Source organism: Trachinotus anak, unplaced genomic scaffold, assembly GCF_046630095.1.
Source record: "Trachinotus anak isolate AG129_WGS33_773 ecotype Australia unplaced genomic scaffold, CSIRO_AGI_Tana_v1 ptg000009l, whole genome shotgun sequence".
In the NCBI taxonomy this organism is placed as follows: Eukaryota; Metazoa; Chordata; class Actinopteri; order Carangiformes; family Carangidae; genus Trachinotus; species Trachinotus anak.
The window spans coordinates 15,933,237-15,946,144 of record NW_027273860.1 but is presented as its reverse complement, the minus strand read 5'-3'; positions in this window follow the sequence as shown (position 1 = coordinate 15,946,144).

Sequence of the window (12,908 nt, the reverse complement as noted above, 5' to 3'; positions counted from 1 at the left end):
TGGTCATACAGTTTTACCGTTATCTATAGACCACTTACAGGTAACTTAGCCTTGGTGACTGTGCTTCCTCAGGGGCCAGATGCATAAATGATACGTGCACACAAAACACATGCGTGCCATTTCCCGCACATGAATTGGTATTTATGAACACAGGATGTGTAGTGAGACTGTGCAACTCACACTTTTCTTTTGACCATGTGTACACTTTTTTTTTTTTTTAATGGAAAGCCAGGTGAAGAAAAATATGCAAAATAAAGAGACACAGAATTTAACATAACAAATAACAGCCAACTTCACAGAGCTTGCATTCATTACTACCATTATTAAAAGTTTTGCTGTCTAGACAGCAAAAGGAATTTGACAATTTATAAATGAAAATATTTGTGTTGTGTGCTCAGTGTTTCCTTCATCATTGTTTGATAATATATCTTTATTATTTATTGTGAGTCATTCTGTAAACTGTTTCAATACTATTTCAAATATATTCACACAATTTCAGACAGCTGCTGGTAGCCTGAGCAAGACATCTCTAGTCCCAACAAATAAAGTTAAGAGTAAAACAGGATATTAGAGTTGGAGTTATTGTACCAAAGTTTACTGATTAGCTCCTCTTTGTAATCCAACCAACAAAGCGCTTCTTTTTTGTTGTTCTTTTCTGTGCCATGTCTGATAACTTGTGGCACGGACAGTATTTTGGTATAGATTAAGGGGGTGTCTTCATCCATTTGTTGCTAATTGTGGGACGAGGGTAGGGAACGAGGCTCGTGCACATGCGCCCAATTTCTCCATTAGTCAGATTTATAAAATGAATCATGCGTAAAAGGAATCATGCATATGCAGGGTGTAATTATTGTGGTAACATAGACAAATGACATTGTGAATCAGTTAATACACCTTAATTGTCAAAATGACAACTTTGATCATACCATTTCTTTATATTGACTCTCTTACAAGACTTATTCTTTTGTTATGATTGGATCTGGATTGGATTGGATTTTACAAACTGCAAAAAGAGGCAGAGCATAGTTTCCAGTGTACTCTACTACATCTTTAAATGGCTCCTCTGTAACCACCCCTGAGTGGTGGAGACAGAAATCATTCTCTCTGCCTAATTTACATCATTCCTCTGGAGCTGATATGGTTGTTAGTGAATCATAGCAGGCTGCTCCTGACCTTGGACCTGACACACTGCCTTTAATACACAGTCTAAATGAGAATTACACTTGCTGCCTGCTTTCTCCAGGGCGTCTAATTACCTGCTCCCTGTAGCATGTTTTACATACCTGCAGCCAACAGGCCATGTAATGTACATGCAGTGGGAACGATGGAAAAACACACAGGTATGCATATGGCATAAGCATATGTGATACTGTGGAGGCAGGTATTGAATGCAGCATGTCATGTCATTAATTGGTACTTTGCCACATCAATACATACTGAAAATGTGCCATCATTAACATTTGTTTGAAACAGGACTTTTATTTTTAGTTTTGTTCATATTTTAATAAGAAGTCTCATTGCCCAGAGATCTGCCAATGAAAAATCAACACCTCTGTTTTTCCTGTCTTGTTAAATTCAGTATCCATTCCCTACTAATTAATTACAGTCGCTCAGCTCTTTCCATTTTTTTCATGTGCAAATGTACATTCTGAATTTACTATGTGAGCCACCATACTGTGCATCACTTTTCCTCATAACAAGCTTCCAAATTAAGAGTGTTTTCTAAAGTCTAAATTTAAAGCAGCACTTCAGAGCAAGTGTCGCTGTTCATGGTGCTAATGAAAACGTTGAATATATTTAACTACTGTATGCCATAGTATATAGCAAAATACATATAATACAATCAGTAAATTTTATAAAGACCATATATATATATATATATATATATATATGTTGAAGGATTCCAAGTGTATATATATATATATATATACACTTGGAATCCTTCAACATGAAAATTATACTTATTCAGTCAATAGTTTCACACAAAGTCAATCAGGAAGTGATGGTTTTTGTAATCAATATGCATTATTGTGCATGTAATTTCTTCATCAGTTTCTGTAACATACCTACAGTGACTGAGAAAATGGCAGTTGTCAAATAATAAAATACATAGCTTGACTGCAGCCAGCATACATACCCAACAAACAAACAAACAGACAACATATACGGAAACTGGAAAAGGGCTTGGAGAAAGGCAGTGGTAACTGAAACTGACAGATCGGTTAATGGTCGCATTTCAAATTAATAATGCATCACTTCTTTTTTTTTTTCTTTTTTTTTGATTTCTTGAGGCCTACATCAAACATCACTTTACAGTTAGCATTAGTGGTCCTGATGAAAGTGCGGATGCAATTAAATCCAAAGAAAAGTTTTGTGGTTCCTTGTTCTGGAGTTACCTTCAGCCATCTATGAGTAGATAGGAGGCATTCATTCATCCACAGTTGTTACTAAAATCATCTAAATTAGGATGCTTATGGGAAACACCTCTTAAGCTTAACACGCACAATTACAGCAGAGACCTCAGCACCAGCACGTCAGCGTCTCATCAGTGGCACTCATTTACAATCCAGCCTGAGAACATAACTTCCCTCGGTCCTGAGCTCTCTCTAATGCAGAGATGATGGGAGGGCAAGATGACTAAGTGAGTCTCTAAGTGGTCTAAATGAAGATGAGTGAGGAAGTGGCGTGATCATGGTACTAAAGGGAACGCTGCTGTCTGCACCCACGATGGGAGGCCTTTGGAAACATTTAAGATGCAGGTGTTGTTGTTTAGCGCTGTGACTCCAGCACTCTGCTCCCCTCAGCCAAATCTCCTAACAATTAGAGGAGTAAATGCCAACAAAGTTTGACAGAGACTACTAGCTTACAAGTTGGTGAGCATTTGGCAACATGATATAGAATCATGAACGTGTGAGTTAGCTTTTTATGCAGTTTAATTGTCTCACATACTTGTAGGAACATGGTTTTGAGGGAAAATGTCAAAATACTGAATGGCAACCTCAATCAAAATATAGTTGCAATGTACAGTAGGAGATATGTAAAAGGTTAGGTCCTGGTTCTTTTTGTTAATATAAAAAGAGAAAAGGTACAAAGCTGTGGACATGAGAAAAAAAAAATAAAATAAATAAAAAGAGAAATCAGCGACTGCTAAGATCGGTCCCAGGAAGATATCCAATCACTGAGCTTAAAACTGTGTCCACTGTGCTAATGATAAAGATCAGCAACAATTCTTCCAATTCTCTTTGCTCCTGTTATAATACCTATGGTCACTGGATGTCATTTAACAACAAAGGAGGACATACTCAAGATTAGGATACACTTTCAGATTAACCTAATAAAATATTTTTTGATATAAACAATGATCAAAAAACTTTGCATAAAGTGAAAGGTTCACTCAGCTCATTGGTTTGGTTTTGTGGCCCCTGACTTCACCAATTTGTCTCAATCTTACCACACTCTTCAACATGACAAATCCACTGCAGACAAAAGTTAGAGACTAGCTGGTAAACATGGTCAGACATTTAGCAACTAATGAGCTAAAAGTTGAGTGTATCTTGGACTTGGATTCATCAGGTGGACACAACCCCCCTACCACCCACCATCTGAAGTTAGAATCATTAAAACTTATGGCCATTGTATTGTTGAATTACCCAGGAGCCTGCTGTTTTATGATGCTGAACAATAGTGAAAATTTAATTAAACTAAAAAACTCTGAAATCTTGTTTAATGCGGCGTCCCTGCTACCTTCTTTGACGAACTGTCAGGCACTTAGTCCTCATGATCCGTGGAACAAAGTTTAACATTCCTGTAAACACAACAGTTGTCTCTGCCACTATTTAATGGACCCTATTTTGCAAATCAAAACCTTTTAATGAGACATCTCTTTGCAAATTACTACAAGAACAAGGGAACAAAAAAACAACACTTAACAAAGTTGCCCTGCCTTTCTTCATTAAATTTTTGCCACTTTCGTCATGCAGATTTATTTATATGAAATCGACAGCAGCTCTCTCAAGCAGTGGATCTGTGAGGTGTGCTGTAGGTGTAGTTGGTGGGTGTATATGTGCTTAAATAGCTCTCACTTCCCCCCCGGTGTTTACAAAGATCATCTCATTCCACATCAGCGTTCATGTTTCACACAATAGCGAGCAAGATATGCCTCTGTCTTCTTCTCTCGTCTGCACTTTGTGAAGGTTACTTACACCTACGCGCCTCCTAAACTTAATATCCCTTATAAACAAACTTAATTAGTGGGAAGTGATGTTCGCAGGGCTTAACTGCGAACCGTGCTGGGGGAGAGAGGGTGGGGTGGTCGGCAGGCGAGCAGCTGCTGATAATCACCTTACATTTCCAGATTCGTTAATGGGGGAGCGAGGGTTATTTTCAGTGTTGCCATGGCGGCTGGTTGCAAGCGGCTCACACGGTGCATGACAAAAGTTGCTGATGGATGGTGTATTTATGTGTTTCCGGTGCATGTCAACCCTTTAACCACGGCAACAGAGACTGGATAATTGTTTCTATTTTTGCTTCAGTATAAGATTGAACATTAAAAGTAGCTGAGAAAACTTGTTAAGACTTCTCTACTTTATGTGCTTGTTGTTATTAACTGTAATGCTGTGAAATGTGGAAAAACAGCAGCAGAAGGCGACGTTCACTGAACGTTTGAGGAGAATCAACCGCGCATATTCGCTACAGAGCAGGGGCACATCCAGGTTTTAATACTTATTTTATGTCTTGCGGTGTGCATAAATAAAATCTGAAACTGTTCCTAAAGCGATCACTTTTATACCATTTTTAATACTTTCATGGCTTAGAAAATTATTCAACACTTTTGGATAAATGAGAAACCACATAACAGACATAATACAGCATTAAGTGGATCTTGAGAGGCTCATAAGAAGTAATGACAATAATTATGTGTGAGAGAGAAGCCAATCGACTTCAGTGTGTTTCTTCAGCTGCTTTTTTTAATTGAAATTAATACCTTAAGCAATTTTGTTCTGCTTTATTGCACTTTTCCGGGATGCTCTTCTATCTGTAAAGCCTGTTTAGTACTTCTGTTTCGTTTTTGATGGAAACAAACAACCCATATCATATTATTATATGATATTATGTTTTCTTAAGATGTGCTTCAATAGATTAGATGTTGACAGGTAACACTGACCTGTTTAAATTTCACTGTTATTTTCATGTATTGTAAAGTAAAGTATTCCCATACCCCCACTAACAAAATCTGTAAGTACAGTCTACCCCTCTGTATGCGTGTGTTCTGCCTCAGTGACAACCTTTAGTCAAAATTTGTAATGAAAACAAACAAATGCAGGTACAATATTTCATTGCCTTAAAATTAAGCCTTGGATTTTGAATAAAAGAAAAAAAAAATCCACAGTAAGGGTCATGTCATGTGACCCCAAACAAGAAACTCAGATTCACCCAATTATGAAGTCAATTATCAAAGTCAGCAATTTCCACTATACAGTTATAATTTCAAGGTTGTACTTTACTCTGGTATAAAACAGTAGCCACAGCTAAAAAGTCTGCACCAAAACTATCTGAAATTATCCACAACTAGCTAAAAGGAAAACAACATAACTGAACAGATAATATCTTGACTCAGTTAGTTTTACATTTAAAAAAAAAACTTTTAAGGCAGCAGGGTAACTTACGTTTTTACGTTTAACATTAAGCTGAAATTGCAGAAACGCATTTTTTGCCCTGGAAAGTAATCACTGAAAATTAAAGATTTTTTAATGTTTTTATATGTTATATGTTACTTTTGGATTATGCTGTGGGGATCTGAGATAAACAAAAAGTTATCAAAGTTTTTTTTTTTTGGTTTATTTTTGGGTTTTTTTGTTGCATAAAATGGCCCAATTTGGACAGTTTATACTATCCATGGACAAGGGAGCTGACAGTTATTTTCCAACACTGGTTTAAAGTATGCATTTAGAAATAAATTGACTTGACTTGTATTGTGTATTGTTGTCATTTCAAGTTTCCGCTATTAAATCATAAAGAAAAAAATTAAAAAAACAAAGCAAGTCAGAATGGAGAATATATTACACTACTAGAAACACTGACTGAGCAACATGTCGCTGTGAACCTGACCTGAGCTCAGACGTCTGTGCTCAGCTAAGACTTGACAAGCTGCCTTTGCCTGTGGAAACTGGATGCTTGAGTGTGTGTAAAATGTAACCAGGGTGATTTGGATGAGGCTGGGAATGATACGCTTTTTACATTTTACTGTCCCTTTTATTGATCTTCAAGTTGAAGCTTTTCCTGACAATATTTGCTTGGGAATCCCAGAATGTTTGATATGACAGATGAATGATTACAGTACTGTCAAAGTTAAGGTACTCATGGCCCAAATACAGACTCTGAGGCAGGGCTGGCTCAGTTCAAAGGGTTAATTAAACAAGGCAAAACACAAAAGTCTGACTTGAAACAAAATCCAGTCAGGGGTGCAGGGCTTTCAAGGGCCAAAAGCGGAAGCACAAGGAAACATCAGGGCACTGTAAATGCACAAGAGAGGTAAGGGTAATCGAACACGGGTGAAACACATCAGGGCAGGGCAGACAATCAAAAAGGATATAATCGTAGACAAAGACAGGAAGGGAAAATCCAACAGACATACAAGGTAATGATTTCAAAATAAAACAGGAAATAATAAATAAAGTCTTATCGGGTGCAGACCTTGACTAGTACTTTTATATGAGACATTTGACATAGCTCAGTTTCTCTTAAATTCCCACCATGAGTGGATTGGGGCGCTGCATGTTTAATCTGACAAGATTTATCTGATATCATGTGTTTTAGACATGTATACAGTGTCTTTGCTGAGCTCCTAAGGTGATGTATTGTAAGCCCTTACCTTTAGCTGTAGGTTATGACACTTGAATAAAAAATATTCATTCAGTCATTCACCGTGTTACTATGAGTAATGTGATCACTGAAATGAATCCCAACGCTATTAGGCAGGGATTAAAATTTAGATCAGTATTAATCCTCTGTTTATCTTCACTGGAGGATGTTATTTTTCTCCCAGTATGGCCACCCACCATATAATTTCCCCATTATCACCATTGCGTCTACATTTTTAGGTTCCCATGCATATAAGGAGAGACTGACATATCAGAAAAAAATCACCTCAAGATTGTAGACACCCATACTTGTTGAATATTAAATTGGTTATGACATAGATAGAAATGATACATTTGCATTATAAAAAAATACAGGGTATATTCCACAGGAGACTGGACAAGCGGATTAAAGAAAAGTTACAGACTAAATTACACAAAAAAGCATTAAAAGCTAAAAGATGATAAAAATGTTTATCTTATCTAAATTCACCTGTACTCTATTTTTCATTTCTGTTTCTTTTTAGTGTTCATTTCATTTCTTGTCATTCATTTATTTTATTTTATTTATTTGTTAATTTCTAATTTTGCATTTTCATTTTCGTGTTCACTTGTTTTTGGTTTATCCTTTCAACTTACTTGTAAGTTCATTTCTGCAAATTTCCATCAGCAAACAAAATAAATAACATAATCAAGTTTCAGAATCTTAAACCTAATTGTCTGGCGTGGAGTTCACTTAAGCTTTAATTTTAATTTACTTGTTGTTTATCTTTGTATTGCTTAAGTAGAGGATTTCATCAATAACCTGACTGTATTTGTTGTGTTTTATGTTGTCATAAACTCCGGAGTCCATCCAGCAGCATCGGATGTTATGAGTATCAGCAGGTCCACTTCGTGAAATCCTCCTCTCACACTCAACTTCGAAAGGAGTGGAAATCGTCAACATCAGCCTTGATCGGTCCCGGGAAAATATCCAATCACAGAACCCCCCCCCCCCACTTCTCTATATCTCTCTCACACACACATACATACCATCCATAAAAAAGGAGGGGTAGAACGGCAGGTATTGTAATTCTTGTGATAAACATGACAGAGGGAGACATAGACGTCTTAATAAACTCCTCCTTTGCCCCCCCCTCTTCAACCTTTGTCAGCATCCATCTCTCCTCTCTTGTCTCCTCTGTATTCAGCTGCCTTTGATTTGATTTCTCTTCTGCTCTCTGTCTCTTCACTTCCACTTCTGTCCTTCACCATCAGACCCCCCCCCCCCCAGCCCCTATACCACCACCCCCTCCCCTCCAAGCCCCAAGCCATTCTTTTCATATCTGATATCCTCTTCACACTTCCCTGCATCTTATCTCTCTGCCTTGTGTCCTTGCAGCCAAAATATTACTGCACATATATACACAACAGTGTATATGGTGCATAAAGTGGGAAATAATTACAATAATGCCAGAATTGTGTTTAATGTCACCGTCGACTGTTAACTGTACAATAAAAATGACTGGATGAAGTGCGTGTCCTACAGAATGAGCCTGCTACTTTAAGAAAGTTTTGCATTATGAATTCTTTTTTAGCCTTTTTGTCACTAAGCTAGTGAGTTTTTAATGTTCATATCAGTTTACTTTCTTGCAGGCTTCTTCTTCCCTGCCCTTGTTGGCACATTGCAGCACATCCTGGTGTGTTACTCTGACCTTTTATTGAGTAAAGTCGCCACGATTTTAATTTTGGTTGGGAAGTTTAAGCCTGAAAAGAAATTAGAATATTTGCCATCCCTTGTCCCATTACAGTTACTTTGTATTTATACAAGCGGCACACATGGGTATTGCTCAAATCATGCGAAAATGAAACGTAGTAGGCCTGTCCTTTCGATTTTTATTTATTTTTTTATTGCTGTGGATTGTGAAGACCAATACATCCATTCATTTAGAACAGTGACATTTTAATTCTATTTAAGGAAATACCATCTTGTTCGGATGATCTGGCTGGATTATTATTTGCTGATTGCAGGGAGAGAGAGATAGATCGATTGCCATGTGAGCTAGATTGACTTTTAACAAGAGAGAGAGTGGAGCACTGTGCTCAGTTCATGAGCTTCCCTCAAAAGAAACGTCAGGCAGGAATCTTCAGCGCTACCTCCCGTCTTCCTTACACTGTCCTTTTCGGTTCCTCTAGTCTTAATAGACAAAACATTTGCAGTTATGAAATTAGACACTGACTGACTGATATATACATACTACATAAACTGGAAACTGACGTGTTACTATAGCAACACAGACCGCCGGGTGAATGCTAATGAATAAAGGGCAATGAAAAACCAAACCCCCAATTCTTATTGACACACACACGGTAACTCCAAATTCAAGCTGAGTCACAAAACATCTTGCCCATGCCAAGACATGGCATCCAACCATCAAAACTGACCAGTTTGAAAATCAGTTGAGTAGCAGTAAGAACATTTTTGTTTGTAGTTTTGTCTTACTATCAAATCATTGCCATGGTTTAGAATAACATTAATAAAGAACAAAAACAATAGACAACGAAATGGGGAGGGAATTAAAAAGAGAAAAATAATAGGCTATTACTTGTCATTATTGTTGTGCATTTAAATGTTCGTTTCACTAGTTAAAAACAAAAGTTCAGCAAATATATGTTCTCCAGATCACTTAGGATGGGCCAGTTATACAAGTGGGTGGGCCCAGGCCACTTAGGTCCACCCACAATGCCATGCCTGGTAGAGTCACACCACACTGCATCACTCGTGTAAATGTGCATCCTCAGAGGTGAGACATGAAACTCCACAGGGAACCTTTAATAATTTGTAATTATCTGTAGCACACATTGCATATGCACAACAACTACTATTTTGACGTTTTTGCGCTAAGTAATATTTTTATAACGGATAAAATGACATCTGAGAGTAAAAATAGTTTGCAACATTAGACTGTGTTAATTAAGCTGTATTTATTTAGTTATGATCATTTTTAGAAACAGGACCTCGAAAAAAATCTGATCTAAACAAGCTCAAACTAATTAATTAACAATTCACAATATTATTATAGAAATATGACAAAGTAAAACTGAGTTCCTCATCGTGGTTTATTCCAGAAGTATAGCAAATGCTACCATACGTTTTTAATGTAACTTATTCTGTGATCTACTGCAGTCAGTGTGACAGCTTTGGCAAATGGTGTCCAGTGTATCATGAGTAGTCACATTAGCATGAGCGTACATGGTCTTAAGTGTAGTGGCTTGTATGATGGACAGGTGGAGAGAAACAAATGAATACTGACATTGCTCTGTGTCTGCTGCTGGTGTTGATAACACCTCAGAGCATGTTAGGCTGTTTCTGCTTTGACTTTCACACATGGAGTTATGGATTATCTGCTAGTGGTGCACCCGAACCTGGCTTTTCACATGGTACCAATGACAGTGTTTCTGCCCCGATAAAGGAGTTGATGATGAATTCAGTATTTCCTTCTGCTGTTTACTTGTCTGGATGACACATACAATTGAACAACAATCCTGCTTGACATTGGTTTTTAGAGGTCTGCACATTTTCCATTGTAAGAATCAGTTGCTATTTTATGTTCAAATGGGAACAATGGGACAATATTTTCGAATGTTTCACGTCTATAATCATGGCCACATCCTTTCCTAAACGCAAGTTAATGCTTTTGACACTAATGTTGCATACAATGGTATTTCTTCCTTTTCATGGCTTGTAGCTCATTTTGACTTAATTCTGTGATCACAACCCAGATAGCTAAATTAAATTTCTGGTACAACATATGGGTCCTTGGTACAAATCTGGCCCATATTCTTACACATCTGGGCAGTGTCCATTTGTTACCCTCTGGTTGACAGATTTCCTGTGTGTGTGCAACTGGTCCAGATGTGGAAGTAGCATCTGAAAATCATGTTGTACATGGGCCAGGTTTGGGCTGTGGAACTAGGCGTGTACCGGGCCAGAAGAAACACAAGCTTGTGGCTCGAGTTATGTTGCTAGCTCAGAAAATACTTACAGTATTTGACCGAAAGTCAGATTTAGAAGAAATGTTTTCATACAACTGAAATGTCATTTAATAAGATGTGTAAATATTTTGCCTCTGTGGTTCTATGGATGCCATTGTTGATTGCCCACCACATTGTTCCCAGATGATGATCCCACACAATTCATGATGAACACACAATTCATACCATGGTAAACACTATACCTGGTTAGCATCAGAATGTTAGCAAGCATATTAGCATGCTCACATTAGGATTGAGCTCAAAGCACCACAGCACCTACAGTAAGTACAGTCTCACAGAGCTATCTAAGGCTGCTCTTTGCTATCTGCTAGACTCCATCCAATATTAATAAGACTGACAGATTACTCATAATCGATGATGTACATTAACTCATAAACTTTGCCCACAGCTGCCTACCCACTGTCCAATATTAAAGGTCTGTTTGCTTTTATCTACTAAGGAAAGGAGAGCCTCATTTGTCCACCCCCTCCCACCCCCTTTAGACACAGCTGAGGCTAAAGCCCAATAAAAGAAAACCGAAAGTTTTCCTTTCTCTCTGTTTTAAGTGTTCACCCCGCACCCCTACCCACTCTTTAAATGTGTTTGCTTTGGCTGCACTCTCCATGTGGCACAAGGTTATTCAGCAGCTGACACAAAGCCAGAGAGGGAGAGTTACTAAGTAAATGCCAGAGAGTTGTTGCTCGGGAATGCTTTGTGTAAAGTTTTACTCCCTGTGAAAGGCTGAATGCATGGCTCAGCTTTCTGAGGTCATCCTCCACCCTCCGTGCCACTCAGTCCATCTCCTTTCTCTGACAGGAGTGTTTACCTGCTGTCCTTGGTTCCCAGATAGAGCAAGTCCTTAGAGCTATGAAAGCCCCGCTCCATTGTTGGCTCTTTAGAGATTTGATTAATGTTTACCTCAAGTAGAGCTGTTAGCATCATTGACAAAACGCCAGCTGTCAGATGCGTGAAAGCAAACTGCGAACAATAAGACAAGAAATGTGTTTTCCCTTTGCTGGGAGTGTTGGAGAGACAACCTTGATTCTACTAGAGATCACATAACTTGTGCAAGATTAGAGAGGCAATAAGAATAAGAAATTTGACTGTCTCATACCACTGTTACTACATGTTTTGATTGAGCTCAAATATAGGACAGGTAAGACTGTCCTATAAAAACTGGATGTGGTGGATGTATGGTAGTCAACTGGTAGTAAATGATGTTTCTTTTCTCTGTGTTTATTATTGTAACTATGGTTACAATAATAAACACACCCCCCCCCACCCTAAAAATGGCATTTATCAGAGAGACAGATCAGGGGAATTTTTTTTTTTTTTCAAGACCTGTCTCTGTCTCATCTGTCTCTATCTAGGGTTGTAATGTTTTATATTGTATTCTTTTGACATGGACAGGCAATAGTCCATCCGTTAGGGCTAAAAATGCCAAAACTTTGTGCGGCAATAAGGTGTAATAACAGGAACAATATATTTGTTTTTGGTTTTTTTTTTCTTTTCCAAAGGATTCAGTCAAGTAAGTAATAAATTTGCTATATATCAGTTAATGTTCTGCTACTATCTCACTATGCCAACTTAGGAGACAGGAAGTGTATACCATTTCATACCACTGCCGCTGCTTGTAATAGGTCATCTTTATTATATGCAATATCAAACCATGATATTTTCTTGAACCTAACCAAGTGACTTTGTGTCTAAACCTAACCAGACCTTTGGACCCCACTGGTTATTTATATACAGCACTAGTACCAAATTTGGACACACTTTCCCATTTGCCAATTGTCAGTTCCCATTTTCCACATTGCCAAACTTACCAAAGTTCCTTGGCTTTTGAGCCAGGAAATACTAGCCAGATGAACATAGTCATCTTCTCCAGCTGACAGCTTGAAATATTAAAAAGTCAGAATTCAAAAAAAAGAAATAATCATAACCCAAAGTCTAAGTCTCAAGTTGTATGCACTAAAACAGTATGAAAATGAAATCCAACATGCTATCTGGTTAGCAGATCTCTGATTAGAAACATAT